The 12404-nt window shown below is 45.9% G+C and overlaps 2 protein-coding genes across 3 annotated transcripts in view; both read left to right on the top strand.

Annotated features, from left to right (window-relative positions):
- The window catches only part of LOC114584510 (unconventional myosin-XVIIIb-like), a 653524-nt gene that overhangs the window by 281577 nt on the left and 359543 nt on the right, over positions 1 to 12404 (top strand). The window lies entirely within an intron of this gene.
- LOC144326374 (putative helicase senataxin) overlaps positions 1 to 12404 on the top strand; it is a 233460-nt gene that overhangs the window by 149696 nt on the left and 71360 nt on the right. The gene's annotated exons all lie outside the window — the stretch shown is intronic.

Here is a 12404-nt window from a genome sequence, read left to right as displayed (position 1 = left end):
TTACGTCAAGCACATGAGAATCTTTGGTTCTGACATGTGGGTCCGCACCCCTCAGAGCAGCAAGCTTGGGAAGCGTGGGGCACATAGTTTGTTCATGGGGTACAAAAAAGGTGCATACAGGGTATTCATGTCTGACTCTAAGACCATTAGGGTCACAAAGAGTGTTGAGTACAATCCCAAATGGGGGGGGAGGAATGTGAGAATTTTTCAGAGTCACTCAGAGGAGGATGAAGATGATGATGATGAGGTAGAAGAGGAAGCTGAGGATGATGATCAGAATTCGGATTCCAGCTCAGTGAGCAGCGCTGGTGCTGCTGTCAGCGACAAGTGATGACACAGCAGACTACAAGAGCGCAAAGGCCTCAGTCAGACCATCTGATGTGTCTGACATTGAACTGGAAGAACCACTGTTCACCATTGGCCACTTTTTTCCTAAGAAGGAGGAGATGAGTGCAGAAGACTTGCGTCTAGTACGCAGGTCTGAAAGGGCGACCAAAGGCAGACCTCCAAAGAGATTTGCTGATGAGTTTGCTAAGACAGCAACTGCTGTTCTTGGTAGCTCAGAAAAGGTGTGGGAACCTTCAAGCTTCAAAGAGGTCCAGGAGTTAACCTCGAAGGATGCTGAACCATGGCTTAATGCCATGAAGGCTGAAGTTGATTACTTGAATAGGAACCAAACCTGGGAGCTGGTGCCAACAGTCCCAGGAATGAGGCTGGTTGGCAGCAAATGGGTCTTCAAGGCCAAGACAGACCAGAATGGCAAGGTTGTCAGGCACAAAGCCAGACTGGTCGCCAGAGGTTTTTCACAGATACCAGGACAGGATTACCACGAGACCTACTCACCCACCGTCAAGTATGAGAGCATTAGACTAATGCTCAAGATTGTTGCAGAGGAGAAACTGCACGTTTCTCATCACGATGTGAACACAGCTTTTTTTGTACGGGATTTTGGGGGAGGAGCTGTATATGCTTCTACCTGATGGAGTGCAGGTACAGAAGGGAATGGTCTGTAAACTACGGAAGTCCCTATATGGCCTCAAGCAGAGTGCCAGGTGTTGTGACACAAAACTCACTGAGACATTGCTTTCTCTAGGTTTTCACCAAGGCATGTGTGTTTGTCAAAGAGGAGGGGCAAAACAAACGGTATTGTTTATGTTTTTTTTGATGATCTTCTTTTGTTTTGGAAGAATCAGGCTTTGTACCAAAGCACCCTAGCTCAGCTGAAGGAGCACTTTGACATGAAGGATCTTGGTGAGGTATCCAACTATCTTTCTCTGCAGGTGGAGAAGGACCAAGCAGGTAATTTTCTGGTACACCAAACACAGAAAATTGCTGGTGTATTAACCAGACTGAATTTGGTTGATGCAAACCCAGCAGAAACACTGATGGTGACAGTCCCCCACCCACCCCCTGCCCCCCTGAAACGGTACTTCTGTCTTGTCAGGATTCAATCTCAATCTGTTAGCCGCCATCCATCCTCCAACCGCCTCCAGACACTCACACAAGACATTCACCCCCTTCACTGGTTCTGGTTCTCTAGCTGTCTCAGTGATTGTTTCATCGCCCTCAGCTCTGGAGAACATCACGGGGCTGTCCGGGCTCCATTCAGTTGGAGCGCTTTGGAGCCAGACAGTCGATAGCCCTGGTTAACTCCGCAGTCCACCAGGGAATCCGCTGAAAGGCCATCAACATGGGATAAAACATTCCCTACCACTCTCTGGAAACCATTTTGTGAGGAGTGTGTGTGGTTGCTTACGAAGATAACAGCCAGGACTCCCACCTGTCTTTTACAGATTTTATTGAGTGCAAAACTATGTACAGTCCAGAGGTCCAAAATCAATGTCTGCCTCAATCACTAGCAGATTCCGGAAGTGCCTTTTTCCTGTTTGCCCCCCAGCATAAAAGCCCGGGAAAACCCCTCTCCCCCTCTTTTCCTTACGTGTAATTCCCTGGCAAAAAATATGCAACAGAAGAGGCGCTTCCAACTCCCTGGGAGCAGTGTCGTGGCTCATCTCAGCCTGACTGAGCCTTTGCCTCCTCCCCCCTTTCTCTCGTCATTCGTTTCTCCTAAAGGCTCGCTTTCACCAGACTCTGACAAGGTGCAGCTGCTCAACAAAGGAGGAGGCTGTCAGTACGTTCCTGTCTCTCTTCCCTCCCTTGAAGGCAGTCCCCTGACACATTTGGATCCATTAAGTGGCGGGGGCGGACCATCTGAATCGGTCCCACCTCCCTGCAGAGGGGAAGGGTCGCGGAAAAGTGATGGATCGCAGAAAAGTGAAGGATCGCAGGAAGTGATCCGACCATGGCACTTCTTTTGTTTTTGCTTTTACTTAGTGTTGGGATTCAACTGCTGGAATTTGCCCTGGGGCCGCCTGTAAGCCCCTGAAACTCCGAGCGTCCTCCGATGTGTGCAGCACTGAAAAAGGCATCTCCCTTCTTCTCCAGGGTGCTCCAGCAACATAAATCAGCTTGATTTATGCACACTATACTTCTAGTGTTACGCAGCAACAAGCGTGGGACTTTGTAGATCTAAGCTACTATTTATTTACACTCTATATACAGACTGTTATGATCGTCCTACTCACGTGTAGGACACTGGCAGAGACACATGCCTGACTGGCATGTTCTCTCCCTCCTGGTCAGTCGTTCGGGAGCTTCAAAAGCTTTCTTCAGCCCAAACATCACAGTGGCTGATACCAAGAAGCATCAGCACACTTAGGGATCCTACAGAGTATTTGCAGTTTGCGTAACAGAACTCAGTAGCACAGCATTTTGGCTAATCTACTTTTATTTACGTATAATACTTCCTCTTTCTCATCAGACAGCAAAAAGAAAAAGAACAAAAAACAATAGTCCCACTTCATGGAACACAGTAACATAAACATCCTGTCTCCGTCACTTCCCATACTGTGGAATGAAAACATACACCATCATGTGATAGACAACAATCCCATGACTGCAGACACGGAGCAAGAATCCTAACATCCTCCCCCGATGCATGAGCAGTGTTGTAGTCATCAGTGTAACTGCAACAACCATACAGATGTCATACACACAGTATACCCCTGTACCTTCCGTTCCACCCTTGGAACTACATGCAACTGGATTGGCCTTGGGCCTTACCATCTTGCACTTCTGACTAGTCTTGGCGTCATAGTTCTCCTGACTATCAAGAAGTTTCACACCTGGCTTTGTTGGGACTCGAACCCTAGCCTCGTTCCTCTCTGAGGAATCGGTGTTGGCACACATGGCCTTTGGACATGGTTCAGCTTTCTTCTCCAAGGAAACAGTGTCTACCCTTACAGCCTTTGGGTGTGGTTTCCCGTCCTTTGAGGACAAACCCTGTATCCCTTTCAAGACTTCGGATTCCAAGACCTGTGTCGAGCCACTAGCCACAGCTAAAACTGCAATAGCTGTGTTAGCAAACTCCTGAGCATACCTGGTGGTAGCTGTCTCAGATCTGTACACCAGGCGCATGTCTTTCACTGTATCAGTGGAACTCGCCTCACTTTCAGCATCAGCAGTAGACTCAGTATCTGAGTCTGAAGCAATGGGGTTGCCTTGGAAAACACACACATTTCCTCCCCATTTTTCACTGCACTCAACATCCCTAGTGAGTAAAATCATCTTGGCATGAGGTCTCAGTACTTTGTACAAGCCACCATACCCGAGGAAGAATCTATGCTTCCTGCCTTGTGACGTCTGCACCCACATGTCAGACCCATCTGTTGGTCCCTTTGCACGTCTTGGGTTTACCTTGTCGCAGTCCCTAGCAGAACTTTTGTCTGAATCCAGGGAAAGGCCTTGCAAACTATGTTTGCTGAGCGTGTCACTCTGTTGCCTCTGAATCCATACATCAGAATCTCCATTACCAATAGGGTGCCTTTGTAAGATACCCATATCGCCTCCTTCCTTTGCTTTGTCCTGAGCACATTTGGTACACCTGACCATCTTTGTGTCAGACACCAGCAACCTGGAAGACCCATGCACACATCCTGCATGAAAAAGATGGTTATCAGACATAGCATCACTTGTCTCTCCAACTTTCCCACCACCCCCCATGTTAACATCACAACATAGTAAGAACAAGCCATTTATAATGTCGCTTTCGTTCTTCTGGATGGTTGCACGCTGTTTGTTGACATAAACAGAACATCCAGGCTGCATCAGCTGGGCTTCTCAACCTGGAATGAAAAACACATTAGACATCACAACTTTACAGCTTTTCGGTTCCACGATCCCGGTGCTATGTACCTCCAAGAAGTCTCCACCCGACTGGTGGATCAGACCCTTCTGTGGTGTACACGCGGTGAACCAGTTCCATCTTCCACAAAGGTGTTTCTTCGCCTCAGAATCTAGCACAAAAGATTCTTGCATCTCTGTACTGGAACAGCTAGTCACCATATCTGCGCTGCATCTTTGCATCTCTGGCCTTGCTTCATGTCGCCTGTCGGAAACGCTGCAAATGTCCCTGACTTTTGAACTCTGTCCAAACTTCTCACAGGAAAAACTTTCCACTGCTTCAAACACAGCAGTGCCACCTGCTGGTTGCAGTGAAGATTGGGATGACATGGCAGTCAACTCCCCTTGCTACTCCTGCTTTGGAGATTTCTCGCCCTTAACAGGAACAGGAAACACCCCCCTTGTGCATTCTTCCTTCAAAAGCCTCTCTTCTGTGAAGCTTTCAGTGTCAGGAACACAACCCTCTCTGGGATACTGTATCAGCTTTCCCTGGGGTATTACTTCTGGCAGTCCGCTCAGCAATTGCCTCCCACTGCATGTGGGCATCGGAGACAGCAAATCTAGTCCTCCGAACCTCTCTGGCATCCCGTTTAGCAGCCCCCGCCATCTTGAAGTGTCCATCGTGTGACGCAGCTTCAATTCCTGCTGAACATACACAATGTCTGGCATAAGACACAGCCTTTGTCTCAAACTGCCTTTTCAGTTCCGGGAACAAAACAACCCCCCCCCCCCCAATTCTTCCCAGGCCTTTTGCCTTGTCTGCTATTATGCAGCTTCATCGCGGGACTTACTCCCCCATAGCTTCACAAGTCTTGCCGCAGCACTCCTCCAGCTTTCACTTTCTGCCACTACCCATTCTCTGCTCAGGGAATGATTCAGAAGCATCGGGAAATGTCCTCCCTTTGTAGCACATAAATCAGGGCTACATTCTTGGCAAAGGCTTGCAGCACCAAGCAGCTTTTCTCTCTCTGTCGAAAAGCAGCTTTTCCCATTTCCTCTACGTAACTTAGGGAGTGGGATAAAAATATCTGGTAGGGAAGCCAAAGGGAAGCTGGAACCTGAAACCTAGAATCTGATTCTTCCTTTTTAACATATAAATCCATGCATATTCCGAATAGGAATCAACCACAATCAGGTAGTACTTGGCATTGTCTCTAGAGGGTGATAGAGGACCAATTACATCAGCATGCACCTGCTGAAAAGCTCTTTTGACTATTTTACTAGGCTTTCTGCCCTTTTGAGCCACAGTGACCTTTGTTTCTACACATCACACGTGTCACATCGTTATCAACATCATCATTACATTCATTACCGTCAAATGAAAGTAAATACAGCCCATCTTCATTGTAGGCAAACAGAAGATCATCTCCATCCTTTGCGATGATGCACTTCTCCCTGTCAAAAGAAACACAGAAATCTTGTGCAGTTAGCTGAGAAACACTGAGCAAATTATAAGTCAGTCCCGGAACATATAGTACATTTTGTACTGAGGTCTGGATGCTTTCAAGGTATATTTTCCTAATACCTTCACTTCGCAGACAACGTCCATCTGCCTGTTTGATGGTGTCATTCTGCTCCTTAAAGGTAACAAACAAACCTTTCTGACTACAGAGATGAAATGTCGCCCCCGTATCTACCACAAAAGCATTATGAGTAGGTGAGGTGGTGCATTGCATGATCAAAGCAAGTGCCTGGGTAGAGCTGGGCTTGGCACAATTCTTGCCTCCGACCCCTCCACTCCTTGTAGCTTCCTTGGGCTTCTGGCGCTTCCTGCAGTCACGTTGCAGGTGGCCTTTCTCCCTACACTTGAAACGCGACAGGGCTTTCAAAGCAACGGCCCCCTCTGCACCTTGCACCGCCGACAGGGGTGTTTTTGAGGCTTCGGCCTCCCCCTCATCAGCTACAAGTGCCATTTGGCGGTCAGACTCATTCAGAAGCATTGAACAGACTCTCTGGACTGTTAAATCAGCAGCTGGCAGAGCTCCAAGCTGCGATGCAACAACCGCATATGACGTATCCATGCTGTTGATTATCATAAAACAGAAAAGGGACTCCGGAAGCAGGACCTCCCTCTGCTCCAACTGGTCACACCGAAACTTCATCTGTGTAAGATGTTTTTGCAAATCTCCCCCAGTTCTCAGCTTCATATTGGAAAGCTTCTGGAAATATAATAGGGCGGATCCTGCGGCGATGCGAAGATGCGCTTCTCTTAGAGCAAGCCAGACTGCCTGTGCTTTCACCAAACCCTGGATATGGATCAGTTGGTTATCTGATACATGCAACATGATCACAGCCCTCACCTGTTTATTGGCATCACACCACCGTCTGGTTGGTACCTGTGGCATTGGGTCATCTATAACAAACCACAGTCTTTATCGAAGCAAAAGCGCTTCCATTTTTACACACCATCCTGAATAATTATTGCCCATCAGAAGCAGACAGGACATCGTTCCGATTCTGTGCTTGGAATCCATCTCGGCTTTTACTTTATAGCCAAAAGCCTTTGCAGCATCAAACAGCAGCTAGCAGTCAGCAGTCATAAATTTCAACAAGCAGCTCGCTAATTCCAGTGGCAGCGCTCACTTTCCGAGGTTTTAATTGCCTCATAAATCACAGTACTTGCAGCTCCCCACTCCTGGCTGGAATGCAGGTCTCTTTCTCATGGCTCATTGCAGCTTCACACCGTGCTTCTGTGCCGATCAGCAGGCTCCCTCCAGACGCAAAACCGGCGTCGCTGCTCCAGAGTGCGATGACCCGGAACCATCCTCTGCTACCAATGTTGGAATTCGCCCTGGGGCTGCCTGCAAGCCCCCGAAACTCCAAACGTCCTCCGATGTGTGCAGCACTGGAAAAGGCATCTCCCTTCTTCTCCAGGGTGCTCCAGCGACATAAATCAGCTTGATTTATGCACGCTATACTTCTAGCGTTACACAGCAACAAGCGTGGGACATTGTAGATCTAAGCTACTATTTATTTACACTCTATATACAGACTACAGCATAATGGTGTCCGTTCTCTTCCGAGAGAACAGAAGAAGTGAAAGTACAGTCCAAAGTACATACAATGAAAGAGAGATAAGGCTGTCTTCCGTTCCAATAGTCTTCTCAGACAGGCATGTGATTTACAACAATCTCAAATGCAGCGACGGTGGAGTGAAATGCTAACATCAACCTCAATCCATGAGCCACCATTCATCCTCCAACCACCTCCAGACACTCACACAGAACATTCACTGCCTTCACTGGTTGTGATTTAAATGAGAGGTAGAGCTGGGTATCGTCTGCATACTGGTGAACACCCAGCCCAAACGCCCTGATGATCTCTTCTAATGACTTCATATACAGTTGCAATTGAAATTATTCAATCCCCATTGCTCATCAGGTTTATTATCAAAATTTACAGACTCTAAACTGTTTGCAATGAGCAAATAAAACAAAAGCAATTGAAATAGCTCAACACTACAGATTCTTCAAGTGGTTTTCCCAAATTCAGCTGACATTGTAACTTATACTGCAACTTGTGGGGGACAGAGCCCTGAGGCACCCCACAAGTGAGCACCCAGGGGTCTGAACACTCATCCCCCAACACCACTTTCTGGACACGGACCAGGAGGAAGGAGCGGAACCACTGTATAACAGTGCCCCCAGCTCCCAACCCCTCTAGACTGTCCAGAAGGATGTCATGATCAATGATCTCAAAGGCTGCTGAAAGATCCAGCAGAACTAGGAAAAAGCTTTCACCTTAGTCCCTAGCCTGGCGGAGGTAATTGACAAGCGCAACCAATGTAATTTCAGTCCCCTGATGAGGCCTGAATCCTTACTAGAAGGGATCCAAATGGTCCAAATCCTCCATACATTGTTCAGCAACCACCCGCTCAGTTTCCTTGCCCAAGAATGGAAGACTTGATACTGGGCGATAGTTGGCCATATGGGCTGAGTCCAAAGATGTTTTTTTTAAGAAGTGGTTTAATAACCACTTCTTTCAGTGGGTCTGGGATGACTCCCTTACAGAGGGAAGCATTCACCACCCCGCAGAGTCCATCGCCCAGCCCTTCCCAGCTCTCTTTTATTAGCCAGGATGGGCAAGGATCAAGGAGACAGGTGGTCGGTTTCACTCGTCCAAGCAGCCTGTCCACATCCTCGGAGGTAACAGATTGGAATTGATCCCATGCAACTTGACTAGACAGGACTCTAGCACTCTCCCGCCCCAGCCCTGTTCCCACGGTGGAGTCTACCTCTTTCTGAACCTGAGCAACTTTATCTGCAAAAAAACTTTGCAAAAAACCATTGCAGGAGATCTTGGGGTCCTCACCAGGCCCCAATGGCGAAGGTTGTTCCGTTAGATTGCAAACCACCTGAGTCTTCTGCTGCTGTTTTCTGCAGATGCAACAGACGCGGCTAAGAAAGGCTTGACGTTGAGCTCTAACCCATGTTCTGTCTGATTCGGAGTGGGATTTCTGCCACTGGCTCTCTAGCCTTCTCAGCTATTGTTTCATTGCCCTCAGCTCCGGGGAAAACCACGGGGCTGTCTGTCCAGACTTCATGCAACCGGAGAGGGCTCTTTGGAGCCAGACAGTCAATAGCCCTGGTTAACTCCGCATTCCAGCGGGCCACCTGCGAATCAGCTGAAAGGCCATCAACATGGGATAAGACATTCCCTGCCACCCTTTGGAAACCATTTGGATCCATTACGTGGTGGGGCAGACCATCCAAGTAGGTCCCATCTTCCTGCACTGGGGAAGGGTCATGGAGAAGTCTAGTTGCACCAGGAAGTGATCCAGGCTGTCTTATTTCAACGGCAAATAACAAGAACCACATATATTATGTTACGTAAAATGTGGGGTGCTTGGTTATTGTTGTTAATTAATGGGAAGGGACATAGCTAAAGTGGTAGAGCATCTGATCTGCATGCAGAAAGGGTCCCGTGTTCAATCCCTGGCATATTCAGATAGAGCTAGGAAAGGCTTCCCGCTTAAAACCCTGGAGACCTTCTGATTATTATTATTATTATTATTATTATTATTATTATTATTATTATTATTATTTATTAGATTTATTAGATTTATATACCGTCCTTCCTCACACTATCTCAGGGCTGTTCACAGGATGAAAATGCAAGGTAAATAGTTAAAATAAAAACAAAACAATACACCCCCTCCCACAAACACATTTAAAAGGCTGTAAAATAGTCTTATAAAACCAAAAAATACAAAAACAAAATACAAATTAACATGTAACACATAACATTTAAGAACAACTAAAAACAACCCTACCCCTCAAATAAGCAACACCCACCCAAGTTAAAATCCCATCCCCATTAACACCGTTATTTTTGCAAAAGGGGGTTGGCCCACACCCTCATTGGCCCACACCCTTTGGTGTTGCCCTGCTGGAGGCATCCTTGCTGATGCCAGTCAGTGTACACAATATTTAAGGAGTTTGGCCAGTATAAGGATGCTTCCTATGTTTCCATATAAACAGTGTTCAATAAATTAATGAATGAATGCTCCTCTATTATATACTGGTTTTAGACTGGTGCTGTTTTTTATTTTAGATAGGGTTGAAATAATCTAATCTGGACCCCATTAAAGGTAAAAAGGTAAAGGACCCCTGGACAGTTAAGTCCAGTCAAAGGCGACTATGGGGTGTGGTGCTCATCTCGCTTCAGGCTGAGGGAGCCGGTGTTCACAGACAGCTTTCCGGGTCATGCGGTCAGCATGACTAACCACTTCTGGCGCAACGGGACACCGTGATAAGTGCCAGAGCACACTTATCAAAAATTTACCTTCCTGCTGCAGTGTTATCTGCTTATCTACTCACGCTGGTGCACTTTCAAACTGCTGGGTTGGCAGGAGCTTGGACAAAGCAATGGGAGCTCAGAGGCTCAGTGGTTTATACCACAGCGCAACCCACATCCCTTGGACCCCATTTGTTGGGATGTGAATAGATGCTAGGAAAGGACAATATCTAATAAATATATCCTCTGCTAGCATCTATTCACATCCCAACACTTTCTTCTCTTTTAATTGGGCCTGTTCTTGTCCATTTTGTACTTGCAAGGAACCAATTCTTCCAGGACGCGGCACCTACTCTCTGGAATCCCCTGCCCACTGAAATTAAGCAGGTGCCTTCCTTGTACCATTTTATTTATTTTTATTTTTTTAAAAATAATTTTTATTAACCGACCAATCAAATCAAATCACATCACATAAATTCCGAATTACAAAGCCGAATTTTAATTTTTTTGTTGGGGGGACCCATATTTCAAGTTCCGAAGGGGATTCCAATCATCATCTTGCTGCTGCGTTAATATCCACAAATCTGTCCAAATAATGTTCATAATTCTATCCAGTCCTATCTTGCTGTTCTCACATCTCATCTTGTTTGTATATTTTTCTTTTTTTCTTTATGATCTTTATGATCTCTTCTGATAATCTCCTTAAGCAGGTAAACACCAGTTATAATCCTGTGTGAATTTTCCGTTCGTCCAATCATCATGTCGAGATGGTTTCCATATATCATCACTTTCATAAATAAAAGCACTCTTTCCATCATCAGTCTCGCAGATCTGTCGCCCTTCCTTGTACCATTTTAGACGTACTCAAAACATTTCCATTTAGGCAAGCCTACCCAGCTGTACAATTTTATTATGTACATTTGTTTTTTTTAAAAAAATGTTGATTTTTATCTCTTTCTTTTATTGCTTTATTATTTTACTATTTTTAAAGTGATTTTTTTGCTATTTTGTATGAATGTTTTATTTCACTCTATGTATATATTTTTAATTAACCAGTATATAAAACATGTTAAATAAAAAAAACCAGAAAATGTGCAGGCACTGTTTTTCTTTGGACAGAAATGCAGTGGTAGCTCGGGTTACATACGCTTCAGGTTCCATACGCTTCAGGTTACAGACTCCGCTAACCCAGAAATAGTGCTTCAGGTTAAGAACTTTGCTTCAGGATAAGAACAGAAATTGTGCTCCGGCAGCGCAACGGCAGCAGGAGGCCCCATTAGCTAAAGTGGTGCTTCAGGTTAAGAACAGTTTCAGGTTAAGAAAGGACCTCTGGAACAAATTAAGTACGTAACCAGAGGTAGCACTGTAAAATGCTGGAGAATACTAAGCCTTCTAAATTGCTATGTATTGGGTCACACAAGGACACAAAAGATGCAAGAGGAGGGGGGAAAGTGACAACTCTAAATGGTTAAGGACTCCTTTTTTTGTGTCATTTTCCTTTAAAAATAAATTTCAGAGTGCACATCTGGGGTGTATCTATAGGAGGCAGTGATGTTAAAAGAGGATTGGATAAATTCACGGAAGGGCAATCAATGGCTTCTTGCCATGATGGCTAGGCTATGCTCTGTTTCCATTGTCAGAGGCAGTAATCCTTCTGAATACTAGTTTCTTGAAACCACAGGAGGGGAAGGTCCTCGTATGCTCATGTTTTGCTCTCTGGTTTCCCACAGGCATCTGGGTGGCCCCCATGGGAACAGGATGCTGGACTAGATGGGTCATTGGAGTAGTCCAGCAGGCTCTTTTTAGTCCTACTTGGAATAGACCCTTTGAAATTACTGTGCATGAGTAACATAGGCCCCATAATTTTAATGTGTGCACTTTGAATAAAACTTAGTTGGTGTTATGTACTGAGTTGAATAGGATCCAAAATGCAGCAGTCTGATTGGTCCGCAGGAGCCACCCAATCCAGCTCCAGGTGGAAGTGAATCCGCAACCTGATTGGCCTACAGGAGAATCCCGGAATTAGCCAATCACGTGCGACCCATTGTTTAAATAATGTATATAAAGCAGACAGTTTGGGGGAACTTCCATTCCTCCTCACCACTATGAGCTGAATAAAGAGCATGAAATCCACACTCGACTCTGAGTATATTTCAGTTGGATATGACCCTTGGGCTTTAAAAAGGGACTTTGATCTGAAAAGGTGGAAGACGACTGCCCTGCATTATTGCACTTAACTTTTTCTCAGTCTTCTTTATGCCCAGAGTGCAGAACTAGAACTAATGGCTAAATATTAGAGGGTACTTCACAGGGGCAGGAGCTTTTCAAAAGTGCACAGGACTGCCTCTGGAGGTGGGCAGGCTTTCCATTACAGTGGGTCTTTTACCCAGCTATTTTTTCAGGGATGTTGTGGTTGCATCCTGCAT

This window comes from Podarcis muralis, chromosome W (assembly GCF_964188315.1).
Source record: "Podarcis muralis chromosome W, rPodMur119.hap1.1, whole genome shotgun sequence".
Lineage (NCBI taxonomy): Eukaryota > Metazoa > Chordata > Lepidosauria > Squamata > Lacertidae > Podarcis > Podarcis muralis.
This window is presented reverse-complemented; position numbering and strand designations above follow the sequence as displayed.